Source organism: Diprion similis, chromosome 11 (assembly GCF_021155765.1).
Source record: "Diprion similis isolate iyDipSimi1 chromosome 11, iyDipSimi1.1, whole genome shotgun sequence".
Taxonomy (NCBI): Eukaryota; Metazoa; Arthropoda; class Insecta; order Hymenoptera; family Diprionidae; genus Diprion; species Diprion similis.
In genome coordinates this window covers 13,001,043-13,024,628 of record NC_060115.1, presented here as the reverse complement: position 1 = coordinate 13,024,628, position 23,586 = coordinate 13,001,043, and positions in this window count along the sequence as shown.

Here is a 23,586-nt window from a genome sequence, read left to right as displayed (position 1 = left end):
GCGCGTTCGTCGGAATCGCAGACATGCGGGTCAGACCAGCAGAAAAATTGAGGAATCTTGATTTAGAGACAAGATAGCCAGAAATTCGACATTTTTCAACAAATCTCGGCTATTTATGAACCGATCCTGAAATTCTTGGGTGGGTTCGACAGGGCTCCAGACACTCAGCTGCGCCGCACCGAAAATTCAGAAAAAAGTTAGTATTTGGCCGAAATACCCTCCATTCTTGTCGGTTCTGACCGTTCTGACTAAGTTGCGGATGAGACCTCAAATTGCAATGCGCGTTTGTCGGAATCGCAGACATGCGGGTCAGACCAGCAGAAAAATCGAGGAATCTTGATTTAGAGACAAGATAGCCAGAAATTCGACATTTGTCAACGAATCTCGGCTATTTATGAACCGATCCTGAAATTCTTGGTTGGATTCGTCAGGGCTCCAGACACTCAGCTGCCCCGCACCAAAAATTCAGAAAAAAGTTAGTATTTGGCCGAGATACCCTCGATTCTTGTCGGTTCTGACCGTTCTGACCAAGTTGCGGATGAGACCTCAAATTGCAATGCGCGTTCGTCGGAATCGCAGACATGCGGGTCGGACCAGCAGAGAAATTGAGGAATCTTGATTTAGAGACAAGATAGCCAGAAATTCGACATTTTTCAACGAATCTCGGCTATTTATGAACCGATCCTGAAATTCTTGGGTGGGTTCGACAGGGCTCCAGACACTCAGCTGCCCCGCACCGAAAATTCAGAAAAAAGTTAGTATTTGGCCGAGATACCCTCTATTCTTGTCGGTTCTGACCGTTCTGACTAAGTTGCGGATGAGACCTCAAATTGCAATGCGCGTTCGTCGGAATCGCAGACATGCGGGTCAGACCAGCAGAAAAATTGAGGAATCTTGATTCAGAGACAAGATAGCCAGAAATTCGACATTTTTCAACGAATCTCGGCTATTTATGAACCGATTCTGAAATTCTTGGGTGGGTTCGACAGGGCTCCAGACACTCAGCTGCCCCGCACAGGAAATCCAGCAAAAAGTTAGTATTTGGCCGAGATACCCTCGATTCTTGTCGGTTCTGACCGTTCTGACCAAGTTGCGGATGAGACCTCAAATTGCAATGCGCGTTCGTCGGAATCGCAGACATGCGGGTCGGACCAGCAGAAAAATTGAGGAATCTTGATTTAGAGACAAGATAGCCAGAAATTCGACATTTTTCAACGAATCTCGGCTATTTATAAACCGATCTTGAAATTCTTGGGTGGGTTCAGCAGGGCTCCAGACACTCAGCTGCCCCGCACCGAAAATTCAGAAAAAAGTTAGTATTTGGCCGAGATACCCTCGATTCTTGTCGGTTCTGACCGTTCTGACCAAGTTGCGGATGAGACCTCAAATTGCAATGCGCGTTCCTCGGAATCGCAGACATGCGGGTCGGACCAGCAGAAAAATTGAGGAATCTTGATTTAGAGACAAGATAGCCAGAAATTCGACATTTTTCAACGAATCTCGGCTATTTATGAACCGATCCTGGAATTCTTGGGTGGGTTCGACAGGGCTCCAGACACTCAGCTGCCCCGCACAGAAAATTCAGAAAAAAGTTAGTATTTGGCCGGGATACCCTCGATTCTTGTCGGTTCTGACCGTTCTGACCAAGTCGCGGATAAAACGTCGAATTGCAATGCGCGTTCTTCGGAATCGCAGACATTCGGGTCAGACGAGCAGAAAAATTGAGAAATCTTGATTTAGAGACAAGGTGGCCAGAAATTCGACATTTTTCAACGAATCTCGGCTATTTATGAACCGATCCTGAAATTCTTGGGTGGGTTCGTCAGGGCTCCAGACACTCAGCTGCCCCGCACCGAAAATTCGAAAAAAAGTTAGTATTTGGCCGAGATACCCTCGATTCTTGTCGGTTCTGACCGTTCTGACCAAGTTGCGGATGAGACCTCAAATTGCAATGCGCGTTCGTCGGAATCGCAGACATGCGGGTCAGACCAGCGGAAAAATTGAGGAATCTTGATTTAGAGACAAGATAGCCAGAAATTCGACATTTTTAAACAAATCTCGGCTATTTATGAACCGATCCTGAAATTCTTGGGTGGGTTCGACAGGGCTCCAGACACTCAGCTGCCCCGCACCGAAAATTCAGGAAAAAGTTAGTATTTGGCCGAAATACCCTCTATTCTTGTCGGTTCTGACCGTTCTGACTAAGTTGCGGATGAGACCTCAAATTGCAATGCGCGTTTGTCGGAATCGCAGACATGCGGGTCAGACCAGCAGAAAAATCGAGGAATCTTGATTTAGAGACAAGATAGCCAGAAATTCGACATTTGTCAACGAATCTCGGCTATTTATGAACCGATCCTGAAATTCTTGGTTGGATTCGTCAGGGCTCCAGACACTCAGCTGCCCCGCACCAAAAATTCAGAAAAAAGTTAGTATTTGGCCGAGATACCCTCGATTCTTGTCGGTTCTGACCGTTCTGACCAAGTTGCGGATGAGACCTCAAATTGCAATGCGCGTTCGTCGGAATCGCAGACATGCGGGTCAGACCAGCAGAAAAATTGAGGAATCTTGATTTAGAGACAAGATAGCCAGAAATTCGACATTTTTCAACAAATCTCGGCTATTTATGAACCGATCCTGAAATTCTTGGGTGGGTTCGACAGGGCTCCAGACACTCAGCTGCCCCGCACCGAAAATTCAGGAAAAAGTTAGTATTTGGCCGAAATACCCTCTATTCTTGTCGGTTCTGACCGTTCTGACTAAGTTGCGGATGAGACCTCAAATTGCAATGCGCGTTTGTCGGAATCGCAGACATGCGGGTCAGACCAGCAGAAAAATCGAGGAATCTTGATTTAGAGACAAGATAGCCAGAAATTCGACATTTGTCAACGAATCTCGGCTATTTATGAACCGATCCTGAAATTCTTGGTTGGATTCGTCAGGGCTCCAGACACTCAGCTGCCCCGCACCAAAAATTCAGAAAAAAGTTAGTATTTGGCCGGGATACCCTCGATTCTTGTCGGTTCTGACCGTTCTGACCAAGTCGCGGATGAAACGTCGAATTGCAATGCGCGTTCGTCGGAATCGCAGACATGCGGGTCGGACCAGCAGAAAAATTGAGGAATCTTGATTTAGAGACAAGATAGCCAGAAATTCGACATTTTTCAACGAATCTCGGCTATTTATGAACCGATCCTGAAATTCTTGGGTGGGTTCGACAGGGCTCCAGACACCCAGCTGCCCCGCACAGAAAATTCAGAAAAAAGTTAGTCTTTGGCCGGGATACCCTCGATTCTTGTCGGTTCTGACCGTTCTGACCAAGTCGCGGATGAAACGTCGGATTGCAATGCGCGTTCTTCGGAATCGCAGACATTCGGGTCAGACGAGCAGAAAAATTGAGAAATCTTGATTTAGAGACAAGGTAGCCAGAAATTCGACATTTTTCAACGAATCTCGGCTATTTATGAACCGATCCTGAAATTCTTGGGTGGGTTCGTCAGGGCTCCAGACACTCAGCTGCCCCGCACCGAAAATTCAAAAAAAAGTTAGTATTTGGCCGAGATACCCTCGATTCTTGTCGGTTCTGACCGTTCTGACCAAGTTGCGGATGAGACCTCAAATTGCAATGCGCGTTCGTCGGAATCGCAGACATGCGGGTCAGACCAGCAGAAAAATTGAGGAATCTTGATTTAGAGACAAGATAGCCAGAAATTCGACATTTTTCAACAAATCTCGGCTATTTATGAACCGATCCTGAAATTCTTGGGTGGGTTCGACAGGGCTCCAGACACTCAGCTGCGCCGCACCGAAAATTCAGAAAAAAGTTAGTATTTGGCCGAAATACCCTCCATTCTTGTCGGTTCTGACCGTTCTGACTAAGTTGCGGATGAGACCTCAAATTGCAATGCGCGTTTGTCGGAATCGCAGACATGCGGGTCAGACCAGCAGAAAAATCGAGGAATCTTGATTTAGAGACAAGATAGCCAGAAATTCGACATTTGTCAACGAATCTCGGCTATTTATGAACCGATCCTGAAATTCTTGGTTGGATTCGTCAGGGCTCCAGACACTCAGCTGCCCCGCACCAAAAATTCAGAAAAAAGTTAGTATTTGGCCGAGATACCCTCGATTCTTGTCGGTTCTGACCGTTCTGACCAAGTTGCGGATGAGACCTCAAATTGCAATGCGCGTTCGTCGGAATCGCAGACATGCGGGTCGGACCAGCAGAGAAATTGAGGAATCTTGATTTAGAGACAAGATAGCCAGAAATTCGACATTTTTCAACGAATCTCGGCTATTTATGAACCGATCCTGAAATTCTTGGGTGGGTTCGACAGGGCTCCAGACACTCAGCTGCCCCGCACCGAAAATTCAGAAAAAAGTTAGTATTTGGCCGAAATACCCTCCATTCTTGTCGGTTCTGACCGTTCTGACTAAGTTGCGGATGAGACCTCAAATTGCAATGCGCGTTTGTCGGAATCGCAGACATGCGGGTCAGACCAGCAGAAAAATCGAGGAATCTTGATTTAGAGACAAGATAGCCAGAAATTCGACATTTGTCAACGAATCTCGGCTATTTATGAACCGATCCTGAAATTCTTGGTTGGATTCGTCAGGGCTCCAGACACTCAGCTGCCCCGCACCAAAAATTCAGAAAAAAGTTAGTATTTGGCCGAGATACCCTCTATTCTTGTCGGTTCTGACCGTTCTGACTAAGTTGCGGATGAGACCTCAAATTGCAATGCGCGTTCGTCGGAATCGCAGACATGCGGGTCAGACCAGCAGAAAAATTGAGGAATCTTGATTCAGAGACAAGATAGCCAGAAATTCGACATTTTTCAACGAATCTCGGCTATTTATGAACCGATTCTGAAATTCTTGGGTGGGTTCGACAGGGCTCCAGACACTCAGCTGCCCCGCACCGAAAATTCAGAAAAAAGTTAGTATTTGGCCGAAATACCCTCTATTCTTGTCGGTTCTGACCGTTCTGACTAAGTTGCGGATGAGACCTCAAATTGCAATGCGCGTTTGTCGGAATCGCAGACATGCGGGTCAGACCAGCAGAAAAATCGAGGAATCTTGATTTAGAGACAATATAGCCAGAAATTCGACATTTGTCAACGAATCTCGGCTATTTATGAACCGATCCTGAAATTCTTGGTTGGATTCGTCAGGGCTCCAGACACTCAGCTGCCCCGCACCAAAAATTCAGAAAAAAGTTAGTATTTGGCCGAGATACCCTCGATTCTTGTCGGTTCTGACCGTTCTGACCAAGTTGCTGATGAGACCTCAAATTGCAATGCGCGTTCGTCGGAATCGCAGACATGCGGGTCGGACCAGCAGAGAAATTGAGGAATCTTGATTTAGAGACAAGATAGCCAGAAATTCGACATTTTTCAACGAATCTCGGCTATTTATGAACCGATCCTGAAATTCTTGGGTGGGTTCGACAGGGCTCCAGACACTCAGCTGCCCCGCACCGAAAATTCAGAAAAAAGTTAGTATTTGGCCGAGATACCCTCTATTCTTGTCGGTTCTGACCGTTCTGACTAAGTTGCGGATGAGACCTCAAATTGCAATGCGCGTTCGTCGGAATCGCAGACATGCGGGTCAGACCAGCAGAAAAATTGAGGAATCTTGATTCAGAGAAAAGATAGCCAGAAATTCGACATTTTTCAACGAATCTCGGCTATTTATGAACCGATTCTGAAATTCTTGGGTGGGTTCGACAGGGCTCCAGACACTCAGCTGCCCCGCACAGGAAATCCAGCAAAAAGTTAGTATTTGGCCGAGATACCCTCGATTCTTGTCGGTTCTGACCGTTCTGACCAAGTTGCGGATGAGACCTCAAATTGCAATGCGCGTTCGTCGGAATCGCAGACATGCGGGTCGGACCAGCAGAAAAATTGAGGAATCTTGATTTAGAGACAAGATAGCCAGAAATTCGACATTTTTCAACGAATCTCGGCTATTTATAAACCGATCTTGAAATTCTTGGGTGGGTTCGTCAGGGCTCCAGACACTCAGCTGCCCCGCACCGAAAATTCAGAAAAAAGTTAGTATTTGGCCGAGATACCCTCGATTCTTGTCGGTTCTGACCGTTCTGACCAAGTTGCGGATGAGACCTCAAATTGCAATGCGCGTTCCTCGGAATCGCAGACATGCGGGTCGGACCAGCAGAAAAATTGAGGAATCTTGATTTAGAGACAAGATAGCCAGAAATTCGACATTTTTCAACGAATCTCGGCTATTTATGAACCGATCCTGAAATTCTTGGGTGGGTTCGACAGGGCTCCAGACACTCAGCTGCCCCGCACAGAAAATTCAGAAAAAAGTTAGTATTTGGCCGGGATACCCTCGATTCTTGTCGGTTCTGACCGTTCTGACCAAGTCGCGGATGAAACGTCGAATTGCAATGCGCGTTCTTCGGAATCGCAGACATTCGGGTCAGACGAGCAGAAAAATTGAGAAATCTTGATTTAGAGACAAGGTAGCCAGAAATTCGACATTTTTCAACGAATCTCGGCTATTTATGAACCGATCCTGAAATTCTTGGGTGGGTTCGTCAGGGCTCCAGACACTCAGCTGCCCCGCACCGAAAATTCGAAAAAAAGTTAGTATTTGGCCGAGATACCCTCGATTCTTGTCGGTTCTGACCGTTCTGACCAAGTTGCGGATGAGACCTCAAATTGCAATGCGCGTTCGTCGGAATCGCAGACATGCGGGTCAGACCAGCAGAAAAATTGAGGAATCTTGATTTAGAGACAAGATAGCCAGAAATTCGACATTTTTCAACAAATCTCGGCTATTTATGAACCGATCCTGAAATTCTTGGGTGGGTTCGACAGGGCTCCAGACACTCAGCTGCCCCGCGCCGAAAATTCAGAAAAAAGTTAGTATTTGGCCGAAATACCCTCTATTCTTGTCGGTTCTGACCGTTCTGACTAAGTTGCGGATGAGACCTCAAATTGCAATGCGCGTTTGTCGGAATCGCAGACATGCGGGTCAGACCAGCAGAAAAATCGAGGAATCTTGATTTAGAGACAAGATAGCCAGAAATTCGACATTTGTCAACGAATCTCGGCTATTTATGAACCGATCCTGAAATTCTTGGTTGGATTCGTCAGGGCTCCAGACACTCAGCTGCCCCGCACCAAAAATTCAGAAAAAAGTTAGTATTTGGCCGAGATACCCTCGATTCTTGTCGGTTCTGACCGTTTTGACCAAGTTGCTGATGAGACCTCAAATTGCAATGCGCGTTCGTCGGAATCGCAGACATGCGGGTCGGACCAGCAGAGAAATTGAGGAATCTTGATTTAGAGACAAGATAGCCAGGAATTCGACATTTTTCAACGAATCTCGGCTATTTATGAACCGATCCTGAAATTCTTGGGTGGGTTCGACAGGGCTCCAGACACTCAGCTGCCCCGCACCGAAAATTCAGAAAAAAGTTAGTATTTGGCCGAGATACCCTCTATTCTTGTCGGTTCTGACCGTTCTGACTAAGTTGCGGATGAGACCTCAAATTGCAATGCGCGTTCGTCGGAATCGCAGACATGCGGGTCAGACCAGCAGAAAAATTGAGGAATCTTGATTCAGAGACAAGATAGCCAGAAATTCGACATTTTTCAACGAATCTCGGCTATTTATGAACCGATTCTGAAATTCTTGGGTGGGTTCGACAGGGCTCCAGACACTCAGCTGCCCCGCACAGGAAATCCAGCAAAAAGTTAGTATTTGGCCGAGATACCCTCGATTCTTGTCGGTTCTGACCGTTCTGACCAAGTTGCGGATGAGACCTCAAATTGCAATGCGCGTTCGTCGGAATCGCAGACATGCGGGTCGGACCAGCAGAAAAATTGAGGAATCTTGATTTAGAGACAAGATAGCCAGAAATTCGACATTTTTCAACGAATCTCGGCTATTTATAAACCGATCTTGAAATTCTTGGGTGGGTTCGTCAGGGCTCCAGACACTCAGCTGCCCCGCACCGAAAATTCAGAAAAGAGTTAGTATTTGGCCGAGATACCCTCGATTCTTGTCGGTTCTGACCGTTCTGACCAAGTTGCGGATGAGACCTCAAATTGCAATGCGCGTTCCTCGGAATCGCAGACATGCGGGTCGGACCAGCAGAAAAATTGAGGAATCTTGATTTAGAGACAAGATAGCCAGAAATTCGACATTTTTCAACGAATCTCGGCTATTTATGAACCGATCCTGAAATTCTTGGGTGGGTTCGACAGGGCTCCAGACACTCAGCTGCCCCGCACAGAAAATTCAGAAAAAAGTTAGTATTTGGCCGGGACACCCTCGATTCTTGTCGGTTCTGACCGTTCTGACCAAGTCGCGGATGAAACGTCGAATTGCAATGCGCGTTCTTCGGAATCGCAGACATTCGGGTCAGACGAGCAGAAAAATTGAGAAATCTTGATTTAGAGACAAGGTAGCCAGAAATTCGACATTTTTCAACGAATCTCGGCTATTTATGAACCGATCCTGAAATTCTTGGGTGGGTTCGTCAGGGCTCCAGACACTCAGCTGCCCCGCACCGAAAATTCAGAAAAAAGTTAGTATTTGGCCGAGATACCCTCGATTCTGGTCGGTTCTGACCGTTCTGACCAAGTCGCGGATGAAACGTCGAATTGCAATGCGCGTTCTTCGGAATCGCAGACATTCGGGTCAGACGAGCAGAAAAATTGAGGAATCTTGATTTAGAGACAAGATAGCCAGAAATTCGACATTTTTCAACGAATCTCGGCTATTTATGAACCGATCCTGAAATTCTTGGGTGGGTTCGACAGGGCTCCAGACACTCAGCTGCCCCGCACAGAAAATTCAGAAAAAAGTGAGTATTTGGCCGAGATACCCTCGATTCTTGTCGGTTCTGACCGTTCTGACCAAGTCGCGGATGAAACGTCGAATTGCAATGCGCGTTCTTCGGAATCGCAGACATTCGGGTCAGACGAGCAGAAAAATTGAGGAATCTTGATTTAGAGACAAGGTAGCCAGAAATTCGACATTTTTCAACGAATCTCGGCTATTTATGAACCGATCCTGAGATTCTTGGGTGGGTTCGTCAGGGCTCCAGACACTCAGCTGCCCCGCACCGGAAATTCAGAAAAAAGTTAGTATTTGGCCGAGATACCCTCGATTCTTGTCGGTTCTGACCGTTCTGACCAAGTTGCGGATGAGACCTCAAATTGCAATGCGCGATCGTCGGAATCGCGGACATGCGGGTCGGACCAGCATAAAAATTGAGGAATCTTGATTTAGAGACAAGATAGCCAGAAATTCGACATTTTTCAACGAATCTCGGCTATTTATGAACCGATCCTGAAATTCTTGGGTGGGTTCGACAGGGCTCCAGACACTCAGCTGCCCCGCACAGAAAATTCAGAAAAAAGTTAGTATTTGGCCGAGATACCCTCGATTCTTGTCGGTTCTGACCGTTCTGACCAAGTCGCGGATGAAACGTCGAATTGCAATGCGCGTTCTTCGGATTCGCAGACATTCGGGTCAGACGAGCAGAAAAATTGAGGAATCTTGATTTAGAGACAAGGTAGCCAGAAATTCGACATTTTTCAACGAATCTCGGCTATTTATGAACCGATCCTGAAATTCTTGGGTGGGTTCGTCAGGGCTCCAGACACTCAGCTGCCCCGCACCAAAAATTCAGAAAAAAGTTAGTATTTGGCCGAGATACCCTCGATTCTTGTCGGTTCTGACCGTTCTGACCAAGTTGCGGATGAAACGTCGAATTGCAATGCGCGTTCTTCGGAATCGCAGACATTCGGGTCAGACGAGCAGAAAAATTGAGGAATCCTGATTCAGAGACAATGTAGCCAGAAATTCGACATTTTTCAACGAATCTCGGCTATTTATGAACCGATCCTGAAATTCTTGGGTGGGTTCGTCAGGGCTCCAGACACTCAGCTGCCCCGCACCGAAAATTCAGAAAAAAGTGAGTATTTGGCCGAGATACCCTCGATTCTGGTCGGTTCTGACCGTTCTGACCAAGTCGCGGATGAAACGTCGAATTGCAATGCGCGTTCTTCGGAATCGCAGACATTCGGGTCAGACGAGCAGAAAAATTGAGGAATCTTGATTTAGAGACAAGGTAGCCAGAAATTCGACATTTTTCAACGAATCTCGGCTATTTATGAACCGATCCTGAAATTCTTGGGTGGGTTCGTCAGGGCTCCAGACACTCAGCTGCCCCGCACCGGAAATTCAGAAAAAAGTTAGTATTTGGCCGAGATACCCTCGATTCTTGTCGGTTCTGACCGTTCTGACCAAGTTGCGGATGAGACCTCAAATTGCAATGCGCGTTCGTCGGAATCGCGGACATGCGGGTCGGACCAGCATAAAAATTGAGGAATCTTGATTGAGAGACAAGATAGCCAGAAATTCGACATTTTTCAACGAATCTCGGCTATTTATGAACCGATCCTGAAATTCTTGGGTGGGTTCGACAGGGCTCCAGACACTCAGCTGCCCCGCACAGAAAATTCAGAAAAAAGTTAGTATTTGGCCGAGATACCCTCGATTCTTGTCGGTTCTGACCGTTCTGACCAAGTCGCGGATGAAACGTCGAATTGCAATGCGCGTTCTTCGGAATCGCAGACATTCGGGTCAGACGAGCAGAAAAATTGAGGAATCTTGATTTAGAGACAAGGTAGCCAGAAATTCGACATTTTTCAACGAATCTCGGCTATTTATGAACCGATCCTGAAATTCTTGGGTGGGTTCGTCAGGGCTCCAGACACTCAGCTGCCCCGCACCAAAAATTCAGAAAAAAGTTAGTATTTGGCCGAGATACCCTCGATTCTTGTCGGTTCTGACCGTTCTGACCAAGTTGCGGATGAGACCTCAAATTGCAATGCGCGTTCGTCGGAATCGCGGACATGCGGGTCGGACCAGCATAAAAATTGAGGAATCTTGATTTAGAGACAAGATAGCCAGAAATTCGACATTTTTCAACGAATCTCGGCTATTTATGAACCGATCCTGAAATTCTTGGGTGGGTTCGACAGGGCTCCAGACACTCAGCTGCCCCGCACCGAAAATTCAGAAAAAAGTTAGTATTTGGCCGAGATACCCTCGATTCTTGTCGGTTCTGACCGTTCTGACCAAGTCGCGGATGAAACGTCGAATTGCAATGCGCGTTCTTCGGAATCGCAGACATTCGGGTCAGACGAGCAGAAAAATTGAGGAATCTTGATTTAGAGACAAGGTAGCCAGAAATTCGACATTTTTTAACGAATCTCGGCTATTTATAAACCGATCCTGAAATTCTTGGGTGGGTTCGTCAGGGCTCCAGACACTCAGCTGCCCCGCACCGAAAATTCAGAAAAAAGTTAGTATTTGGCCGAGATACCCTCGATTCTTGTCGGTTCTGACCGTTCTGACCAAGTTGCGGATGAGACCTCAAATTGCAATGCGCGTTCGTCGGAATCGCAGACATGCGGGTCAGACCAGCAGGAAAATTGAGGAATCTTGATTTAGAGACAAGATAGCCAGAAATTCGACATTTTTCAACGAATCTCGGCTATTTATGAACCGATCCTGAAATTCTTGGGTGGGTTCGTCAGGGCTCCAGACACTCAGCTGCCCCGCACCGAAAATTCAAAAAAAAGTTAGTATTTGGCCGAGATACCCTCGATTCTTGTCGGTTCTGACCGTTCTGACCAAGTTGCGGATGAGACCTCAAATTGCAATGCGCGTTCGTCGGAATCGCAGACATGCGGGTCAGACCAGCAGAAAAATTGAGGAATCTTGATTTAGAGACAAGATAGCCAGAAATTCGACATTTTTCAACGAATCTCGGCTATTTATGAACCGATCCTGAAATTCTTGGGTGGGTTCGACAGGGCTCCAGACACTCAGCTGCCCCGCACGGAAAATTCAGAAAAAAGTTAGTATTTGGCTGAGATACCCTCGATTCTTGTCGGTTCTGACCGTTCTGACCAAGTCGCGGATGAAACGTCGAATTGCAATGCGCGTTCTTCGGAATCGCAGACATTCGGGTCAGACGAGCAGAAAAATTGAGGAATCCTGATTTAGAGACAAGGTAACCAGAAATTCGACATTTTTCAACGAATCTCGGCTATTTATGAACCGATCCTGAAATTCTTGGGTGGGTTCGTCAGGGCTCCAGACACTCAGCTGCCCCGCACCGAAAATTCAGAAAAAAGTTAGTATTTGGCCGAGATACCCTCGATTCTAGTCGGTTCTGACCGTTCTGACCAAGTCGCGGATGATACGTCGAATTGCAATGCGCGTTCTTCGGAATCGCAGACATTCGGGTCAGACGAGCAGAAAAATTGAGGAATCTTGATTTAGAGACAAGATAGCCAGAAATTCGACATTTTTCAACGAATCTCGGCTATTTATGAACCGATCCTGAAATTCTTGGGTGGGTTCGACAGGGCTCCAGACACTCAGCTGCCCCGCACAGAAAATTCAGAAAAAAGTTAGTATTTGGCCGAGATACCCTCGATTCTAGTCGGTTCTGACCGTTCTGACCAAGTCGCGGATGAAACGTCGAATTGCAATGCGCGTTCTTCGGAATCGCAGACATTCGGGTCAGACGAGCAGAAAAATTGAGGAATCTTGATTTAGAGACAAGGTAGCCAGAAATTCGACATTTTTCAACGAATCTCGGCTATTTATGAACCGATCCTGAAATTCTTGGGTGGGTTCGTCAGGGCTCCAGACACTCAGCTGCCCCGCACCGAAAATTCAGAAAAAAGTTAGTATTTGGCCGAGATACCCTCGATTCTTGTCGGTTCTGACCGTTCTGACCAAGTCGCGGATGAAACGTCGAATTGCAATGCGCGTTTTTCGGAATCGCAGACATTCGGGTCAGACGAGCAGAAAAATTGAGGAATCTTGATTTAGAGACAAGGTAGCCAGAAATTCGACATTTTTCAACGAATCTCGGCTATTCATGAACCGATCCTGAAATTCTTGGGTGGGTTCGTCAGGGCTCCAGACACTCAGCTACCCCGCACCAAAAATTCAGAAAAAAGTGAGTATTTGGCCGAGATACCCTCGATTTTTGTCGGTTCTGACCGTTCTGACCAAGTTGCGGATGAGACCTCAAATTGCAATGCGCGTTCGTCGGAATCGCGGACATGCGGGTCGGACCAGCATAAAAATTGAGGAATCTTGATTTAGAGACAAGATAGCCAGAAATTCGACATTTTTCAACGAATCTCGGCTATTTATGAACCGAACCTGAAATTCTTGGGTGGGTTCGACAGGGCTCCAGACACTCAGCTGCCCCGCACAGAAAATTCAGAAAAAAGTTAGTATTTGGCCGAGATACCCTCGATTCTTGTCGGTTCTGACCGTTCTGACCAAGTCGCGGATGAAACGTCGAATTGCAATGCGCGTTCTTCGGAATCGCAGACATTTGGGTCAGACGAGCAGAAAAATTGAGGAATCTTGATTTAGAGACAAGGTAGCCAGAAATTCGACATTTTTCAACGAATCTCGGCTATTTATGAACCGATCCTGAAATTCTTGGGTGGGTTCGACAGGGCTCCAGACACTCAGCTGCCCCGCACAGAAAATTCAGAAAAAAGTTAGTATTTGGCCGAGATACCCTCGATTCTAGTCGGTTCTGACCGTTCTGACCAAGTCGCGGATGAAACGTCGAATTGCAATGCGCGTTCTTCGGAATCGCAGACATTCGGGTCAGACGAGCAGAAAAATTGAGGAATCTTGATTTAGAGACAAGGTAGCCAGAAATTCGACATTTTTCAACGAATCTCGGCTATTTATGAACCGATCCTGAAATTCTTGGGTGGGTTCGTCAGGGCTCCAGACACTCAGCTGCCCCGCACCAAAAATTCAGAAAAAAGTTAGTATTTGGCCGAGATACCCTCGATTCTTGTCGGTTCTGACCGTTCTGACCAAGTTGCGGATGAGACCTCAAATTGCAATGCGCGTTCGTCGGAATCGCGGACATGCGGGTCGGACCAGCATAAAAATTGAGGAATCTTGATTTAGAGACAAGATAGCCAGAAATTCGACATTTTTCAACAAATCTCGGCTATATATGAACCGATCCTGAAATTCTTGGGTGGGTTCGACAGGGCTCCAGACACTCAGCTGCCCCGCACAGAAAATTCAGAAAAAAGTTAGTATTTGGCCGAGATACCCTCGATTCTTGTCGGTTCTGACCGTTCTGACCAAGTCGCGGATGAAACGTCGAATTGCAATGCGCGTTCTTCGGAATCGCAGACATTCGGGTCAGACGAGCAGAAAAATTGAGGAATCTTGATTTAGAGACAAGGTAACCAGAAATTCGACATTTTTCAACGAATCTCGGCTATTTATGAACCGATCCTGAAATTCTTGGGTGGGTTCGTCAGGGCTCCAGACACTCAGCTGCCCCGCACCGAAAATTCAAAAAAAAGTTAGTATTTGGCCGAGATACCCTTGATTCTTGTCGGTTCTGACCGTTCTGACCAAGTTGCGGATGAGACCTCGAATTGCAATGCGCGTTCGTCGGAATCGCAGACATGCAGGTCGGACCAGCAGGAAAATTGAGGAATCTTGATTTAGAGACAAGATAGCCAGAAATTCGACATTTTTCAACGAATCTCGGCTATTTATGAACCGATCCTGAAATTCTTGGGTGGGTTCGTCAGGGCTCCAGACACTCAGCTGCCCCGCACCGAAAATTCAGAAAAAAGTTAGTATTTGGCCGAGATACCCTCGATTCTTGTCGGTTCTGACCGTTCTGACCAAGTCGCGGATGGAACGTCGAATTGCAATGCGCGTTCTTCGGAATCGCAGACATTCGGGTCAGACGAGCAGAAAAATTGAGGAATCTTGATTTAGAGACAAGGTAGCCAGAAATTCGACATTTTTCAACGAATCTCGGCTATTTATGAACCGATCCTGAAATTCTTGGGTGGGTTCGTCAGGGCTCCAGACACTCAGCTACCCCGCACCAAAAATTCAGAAAAAAGTTAGTATTTGGCCGAGATACCCTCGATTCTTGTCGGTTCTGACCGTTCTGACCAAGTTGCGGATGAGACCTCAAATTGCAATGCGCGTTCGTCGGAATCGCGGACATGCGGGTCGGACCAGCATAAAAATTGAGGAATCTTGATTTAGAGACAAGATAGCCAGAAATTCGACATTTTTCAACGAATCTCGGCTATTCATGAACCGATCCTGAAATTCTTGGGTGGGTTCGACAGGGCTCCAGACACTCAGCTGCCCCGCACAGAAAATTCAGAAAAAAGTTAGTATTTGGCCGAGATACCCTCGATTCTTGTCGGTTCTGACCGTTCTGACCAAGTCGCGGATGAAACGTCGAATTGCAATGCGCGTTCTTCGGAATCGCAGACATTCGGGTCAGACGAGCAGAAAAATTGAGGAATCTTGATTTAGAGACAAGGTAGCCAGAAATTCGACATTTTTCAACGAATCTCGGCTATTTATGAACCGATCCTGAAATTCTTGGGTGGGTTCGTCAGGGCTCCAGACACTCAGCTGCCCCGCACCGAAAATTCAAAAAAAAGTTAGTATTTGGCCGAGATACCCTCGATTCTTGTCGGTTCTGACCGTTCTGACCAAGTTGCGGATGATACCTCAAATTGCGATGCGCGTTCGTCGGAATCGCAGACATGCGGGTCAGACCAGCAGGAGAATTGAGGAATCTTGATTTAGAGACAAGATAGCCAGAAATTCGACATTTTTCAACGAATCTCGGCTATTTATGAACCGATCCTGAAATTCTTGGGTGGGTTCGTCAGGGCTCCAGACACTCAGCTGCCCCGCACCAAAAATTCAGAGAAAAGTTAGTATTTGGCCGAGATACCCTCGATTCTTGTCGGTTCTGACCGTTCTGACCAAGTTGCGGATGAGACCTCAAATTGCAATGCGCGTTCGTCGGAATCGCGGACATGCGGGTCGGACCAGCATAAAAATTGAGGAATCTTGATTTTGAGACAAGATAGCCAGAAATTCGACATTTTTCAACGAATCTCGGCTATTTATGAACCGATCCTGAAATTCTTGGGTGGGTTCGACAGGGCTCCAGACACTCAGCTGCCCCGCACAGAAAATTCAGAAAAAAGTTAGTATTTGGCCGAGATACCCTCGATTCTAGTCGGTTCTGACCGTTCTGACCAAGTCGCGGATGAAACGTCGAATTGCAATGCGCGTTCTTCGGAATCGCAGACATTCGGGTCAGACGAGCAGAAAAATTGAGGAATCTTGATTTAGAGACAAGGTAGCCAGAAATTCGACATTTTTCAACGAATCTCGGCTATTTATGAACCGATCCTGAAATTCTTGGGTGGGTTCGTCAGGGCTCCAGACACTCAGCTGCCCCGCACCAAAAATTCAGAAAAAAGTTAGTATTTGGCCGAGATACCCTCGATTCTTGTCGGTTCTGACCGTTCTGACCAAGTTGCGGATGAGACCTCAAATTGCAATGCGCGTTCGTCGGAATCGCGGACATGCGGGTCGGACCAGCATAAAAATTGAGGAATCTTGATTTAGAGACAAGATAGCCAGAAATTCGACATTTTTCAACAAATCTCGGCTATTTATGAACCGATCCTGAAATTCTTGGGTGGGTTCGACAGGGCTCCAGACACTCAGCTGCCCCGCACAGAAAATTCAGAAAAAAGTTAGTATTTGGCCGAGATACCCTCGATTCTTGTCGGTTCTGACCGTTCTGACCAAGTCGCGGATGAAACGTCGAATTGCAATGCGCGTTCTTCGGAATCGCAGACATTCGGGTCAGACGAGCAGAAAAATTGAGGAATCTTGATTTAGAGACAAGGTAGCCAGAAATTCGACATTTTTCAACGAATCTCGGCTATTTATGAACCGATCCTGAAATTCTTGGGTGGGTTCGTCAGGGCTCCAGACACTCAGCTGCCCCGCACCGAAAATTCAAAAAAAAGTTAGTATTTGGCCGAGATACCCTTGATTCTTGTCGGTTCTGACCGTTCTGACCAAGTTGCGGATGAGACCTCGAATTGCAATGCGCGTTCGTCGGAATCGCAGACATGCAGGTCGGACCAGCAGGAAAATTGAGGAATCTTGATTTAGAGACAAGATAGCCAGAAATTCGACATTTTTCAACGAATCTTGGCTATTTATGAACCGATCCTGAAATTCTTGGGTGGGTTCGTCAGGGCTCCAGACACTCAGCTGCCCCGCACCGAAAATTCAGAAAAAAGTTAGTATTTGGCCGAGATACCCTCGATTCTTGTCGGTTCTGACCGTTCTGACCAAGTCGCGGATGGAACGTCGAATTGCAATGCGCGTTCTTCGGAATCGCAGACATTCGGGTCAGACGAGCAGAAAAATTGAGGAATCTTGATTTAGAGACAAGGTAGCCAGAAATTCGACATTTTTCAACGAATCTCGGCTATTTATGAACCGATCCTGAAATTCTTGGGTGGGTTCGTCAGGGCTCCAGACACTCAGCTACCCCGCACCAAAAATTCAGAAAAAAGTTAGTATTTGGCCGAGATACCCTCGATTCTTGTCGGTTCTGACCGTTCTGACCAAGTTGCGGATGAGACCTCAAATTGCAATGCGCGTTCGTCGGAATCGCGGACATGCGGGTCGGACCAGCATAAAAATTGAGGAATCTTGATTTAGAGACAAGATAGCCAGAAATTCGACATTTTTCAACGAATCTCGGCTATTTATGAACCGATCCTGAAATTCTTGGGTGGGTTCGACAGGGCTCCAGACACTCAGCTGCCCCGCACCAAAAATTCAGAAAAAAGTTAGTATTTGGCCGAGATACCCTCGATTCTTGTCGGTTCTGACCGTTCTGACCAAGTCGCGGATGAAACGTCGAATTGCAATGCGCGTTCTTCGGAATCGCAGACATTCGGGTCAGACGAGCAGAAAAATTGAGGAATCTTGATTTAGAGACAAGGTAGCCAGAAATTCGACATTTTTCAACGAATCTCGGCTATTTATGAACCGATCCTGAAATTCTTGGGTGGGTTCGTCAGGGCTCCAGACACTCAGCTGCCCCGCACCGAAAATTCAAAAAAAAGTTAGTATTTGGCCGAGATACCCTCGATTCTTGTCGGTTCTGACCGTTCTGACCAAGTTGCGGATGAGACCTCAAATTGCGATGCGCGTTCGTCGGAATCGCAGACATGCGGGTCAGACCAGCAGGAAAATTGAGGAATCTTGATTTAGAGACGAGATAGCCAGAAATTCGACATTTTTCAACGAATCTCGGCTATTTATGAACCGATCCTGAAATTCTTGGGTGGGTTCGTCAGGGCTCCAGACACTCAGCTGCCCCGCACCAAAAATTCAGAAAAAAGTTAGTATTTGGCCGAGATACCCTCGATTCTTGTCGGTTCTGACCGTTCTGACCAAGTTGCGGATGAGACCTCAAATTGCAATGCGCGTTCGTCGGAATCGCGGACATGCGGGTCGGACCAGCATAAAAATTGAGGAATCTTGATTTAGAGACAAGATAGCCAGAAATTCGACATTTTTCAACGAATCTCGGCTATTTATGAACCGATCCTGAAATTCTTGGGTGGGTTCGACAGGGCTCCAGACACTCAGCTGCCCCGCACAGAAAATTCAGAAAAAAGTTAGTATTTGGCCGAGATACCCTCGATTCTTGTCGGTTCTGACCGTTCTGACCAAGTCGCGGATGAAACGTCGAATTGCAATGCGCGTTCTTCGGAATCGCAGACATTCGGGTCAGACGAGCAGAAAAATTGAGGAATCTTGATTTAGAGACAAGGTAGCCAGAAATTCGACATTTTTCAACGAATCTCGGCTATTTCTGAACCGATCCTGAAATTCTTGGGTGGGTTCGTCAGGGCTCCAGACACTCAGCTGCCCCGCACCGAAAATTCGAAAAAAAGTTAGTATTTGGCCGAGATACCCTCGATTCTTGTCGGTTCTGACCGTTCTGACCAAGTTGCGGATGAGACCTCAAATTGCAATGCGCGTTCGTCGGAATCGCAGACATGCGGGTCGGACCAGCAGGAAAATTGAGGAATCTTGATTTAGAGACAAGATAGCCAGAAATTCGACATTTTTCAACGAATCTCGGCTATTTATGAACCGATCCTGAAATTCTTGGGTGGGTTCGTCAGGGCTCCAGACACTCAGCTGCCCCGCACCGAAAATTCAGGGAAAAGTTAGTATTTGGCCGAGATACCCTCGATTCTTGTCGGTTCTGACCGTTCTGACCAAGTCGCGGATGAAACGTCGAATTGCAATGCGCGTTCTTCGGAATCGCAGACATTCGGGTCAGACGAGCAGAAAAATTGAGGAATCTTGATTTAGAGACAAGGTAGCCAGAAATTCGACATTTTTCAACGAATCTCGGCTATTTATGAACCGATCCTGAAATTCTTGGGTGGGTTCGTCAGGGCTCCAGACACTCAGCTGCCCCGCACCAAAAATTCAGAAAAAAGTTAGTATTTGGCCGAGATACCCTCGATTCTTGTCGGTTCTGACCGTTCTGACCAAGTTGCGGATGAGACCTCAAATTGCAATGCGCGTTCGTCGGAATCGCGGACATGCGGGTCGGACCAGCATAAAAATTGAGGAATCTTGATTTAGAGACAAGATAGCCAGAAATTCGACATTTTTCAACGAATCTCGGCTATTTATGAACCGATCCTGAAATTCTTGGGTGGGTTCGACAGGGCTCCAGACACTCAGCTGCCCCGCACAGAAAATTCAGAAAAAAGTTAGTATTTGGCCGAGATACCCTCGATTCTTGTCGGTTCTGACCGTTCTGACCAAGTCGCGGATGAAACGTCGAATTGCAATGCGCGTTCTTCGGAATCGCAGACATTCGGGTCGGACCAGCAGGAAAATTGAGGAATCTTGATTTAGAGACAAGATAGCCAGAAATTCGACATTTTTCAACGAATCTCGGCTATTTATGAACCGATCCTGAAATTCTTGGGTGGGTTCGACAGGGCTCCAGACACTCAGCTGCCCCGCACAGAAAATTCAGATAAAAGTTAGTATTTGGCCGAGATACCCTCGATTCTTGTCGGTTCTGACCGTTCTGACCAAGTCGCGGATGAAACGTCGAATTGCAATGCGCGTTCTTCGGAATCGCAGACATTCGGGTCAGACGAGCAGAAAAATTGAGGAATCCTGATTTAGAGACAAGGTAGCCAGAAATTCGACATTTTTCAACGAATCTCGGCTATTTATGAACCGATCCTGAAATTCTTGGGTGGGTTCGACAGGGCTCCAGACACTCAGCTGCCCCGCACAGAAAATTCAGAAAAAAGTTAGTATTTGGCCGAGATACCCTCGATTCTTGTCGGTTCTGACCGTTCTGACCAAGTCGCGGATGAAACGTCGAATTGCAATGCGCGTTCTTCGGAATCGCAGACATTCGGGTCAGACGAGCAGAAAAATTGAGGAATCTTGATTTAGAGACAAGGTAGCCAGAAATTCGACATTTTTCAACGAATCTCGGCTATTTATGAACCGATCCTGAAATTCTTGGGTGGGTTCGTCAGGGCTCCAGACACTCAGCTGCCCCGCACCGAAAATTCAAAAAAAAGTTAGTATTTGGCCGAGATACCCTCGATTCTTGTCGGTTCTGACCGTTCTGACCAAGTTGCGGATGAGACCTCAAATTGCGATGCGCGTTCGTCGGAATCGCAGACATGCGGGTCAGACCAGCAGGAAAATTGAGGAATCTTGATTTAGAGACGAGATAGCCAGAAATTCGACATTTTTCAACGAATCTCGGCTATTTATGAACCGATCCTGAAATTCTTGGGTGGGTTCGTCAGGGCTCCAGACACTCAGCTGCCCCGCACCAAAAATTCAGAAAAAAGTTAGTATTTGGCCGAGATACCCTCGATTCTTGTCGGTTCTGACCGTTCTGACCAAGTTGCGGATGAGACCTCAAATTGCAATGCGCGTTCGTCGGAATCGCGGACATGCGGGTCGGACCAGCATAAAAATTGAGGAATCTTGATTTAGAGACAAGATAGCCAGAAATTCGACATTTTTCAACGAATCTCGGCTATTTATGAACCGATCCTGAAATTCTTGGGTGGGTTCGACAGGGCTCCAGACACTCAGCTGCCCCGCACAGAAAATTCAGAAAAAAGTTAGTATTTGGCCGAGATACCCTCGATTCTTGTCGGTTCTGACCGTTCTGACCAAGTCGCGGATGAAACGTCGAATTGCAATGCGCGTTCTTCGGAATCGCAGACATTCGGGTCAGACGAGCAGAAAAATTGAGGAATCTTGATTTAGAGACAAGGTAGCCAGAAATTCGACATTTTTCAACGAATCTCGGCTATTTATGAACCGATCCTGAAATTCTTGGGTGGGTTCGTCAGGGCTCCAGACACTCAGCTGCCCCGCACCGAAAATTCGAAAAAAAGTTAGTATTTGGCCGAGATACCCTCGATTCTTGTCGGTTCTGACCGTTCTGACCAAGTTGCGGATGAGACCTCAAATTGCAATGCGCGTTCGTCGGAATCGCAGACATGCGGGTCGGACCAGCAGGAAAATTGAGGAATCTTGATTTAGAGACAAGATAGCCAGAAATTCGACATTTTTCAACGAATCTCGGCTATTTATGAACCGATCCTGAAATTCTTGGGTGGGTTCGTCAGGGCTCCAGACACTCAGCTGCCCCGCACCGAAAATTCAGGGAAAAGTTAGTATTTGGCCGAGATACCCTCGATTCTTGTCGGTTCTGACCGTTCTGACCAAGTCGCGGATGAAACGTCGAATTGCAATGCGCGTTCTTCGGAATCGCAGACATTCGGGTCAGACGAGCAGAAAAATTGAGGAATCTTGATTTAGAGACAAGGTAGCCAGAAATTCGACATTTTTCAACGAATCTCGGCTATTTATGAACCGATCCTGAAATTCTTGGGTGGGTTCGTCAGGGCTCCAGACACTCAGCTGCCCCGCACCAAAAATTCAGAAAAAAGTTAGTATTTGGCCGAGATACCCTCGATTCTTGTCGGTTCTGACCGTTCTGACCAAGTTGCGGATGAGACCTCAAATTGCAATGCGCGTTCGTCGGAATCGCGGACATGCGGGTCGGACCAGCATAAAAATTGAGGAATCTTGATTTAGAGACAAGATAGCCAGAAATTCGACATTTTTCAACGAATCTCGGCTATTTATGAACCGATCCTGAAATTCTTGGGTGGGTTCGACAGGGCTCCAGACACTCAGCTGCCCCGCACAGAAAATTCAGAAAAAAGTTAGTATTTGGCCGAGATACCCTCGATTCTTGTCGGTTCTGACCGTTCTGACCAAGTCGCGGATGAAACGTCGAATTGCAATGCGCGTTCTTCGGAATCGCAGACATTCGGGTCGGACCAGCAGGAAAATTGAGGAATCTTGATTTAGAGACAAGATAGCCAGAAATTCGACATTTTTCAACGAATCTCGGCTATTTATGAACCGATCCTGAAATTCTTGGGTGGGTTCGACAGGGCTCCAGACACTCAGCTGCCCCGCACAGAAAATTCAGAAAAAAGTTAGTATTTGGCCGAGATACCCTCGATTCTTGTCGGTTCTGACCGTTCTGACCAAGTCGCGGATGAAACGTCGAATTGCAATGCGCGTTCTTCGGAATCGCAGACATTCGGGTCAGACGAGCAGAAAAATTGAGGAATCCTGATTTAGAGACAAGGTAGCCAGAAATTCGACATTTTTCAACGAATCTCGGCTATTTATGAACCGATCCTGAAATTCTTGGGTGGGTTCGACAGGGCTCCAGACACTCAGCTGCCCCGCACAGAAAATTCAGAAAAAAGTTAGTATTTGGCCGAGATACCCTCGATTCTTGTCGGTTCTGACCGTTCTGACCAAGTCGCGGATGAAACGTCGAATTGCAATGCGCGTTCTTCGGAATCGCAGACATTCGGGTCAGACGAGCAGAAAAATTGAGGAATCTTGATTTAGAGACAAGGTAGCCAGAAATTCGACATTTTTCAACGAATCTCGGCTATTTATGAACCGATCCTGAAATTCTTGGGTGGGTTCGTCAGGGCTCCAGACACTCAGCTGCCCCGCACCGAAAATTCAAAAAAAAGTTAGTATTTGGCCGAGATACCCTCAATTCTTGTCGGTTCTGACCGTTCTGACCAAGTTGCGGATGAGACCTCAAATTGCAATGCGCGTTCGTCGGAATCGCAGACATGCGGGTCGGACCAGCAGGAAAATTGAGGAATCTTGATTTAGAGACACGATAGCCAGAAATTCGACATTTTTCAACGAATCTCGGCTATTTATGAACCGATCCTGAAATTCTTGGGTGGGTTCGTCAGGGCTCCAGACACTCAGCTGCCCCGCACCGAAAATTCAGAAAAAAGTTAGTATTTGGCCGAGATACCCTCGATTCTTGTCGGTTCTGACCGTTCTGACCAAGTCGCGGATGAAACGTCGAATTGCAATGCGCGTTCTTCGGAATCGCAGACATTCGGGTCAGACGAGCAGAAAAATTGAGGAATCTTGATTTAGAGACGAGGTAGCCAGAAATTCGACATTTTTCAACGAATCTCGGCTATTTATGAACCGATCCTGAAATTCTTGGGTGGGTTCGTC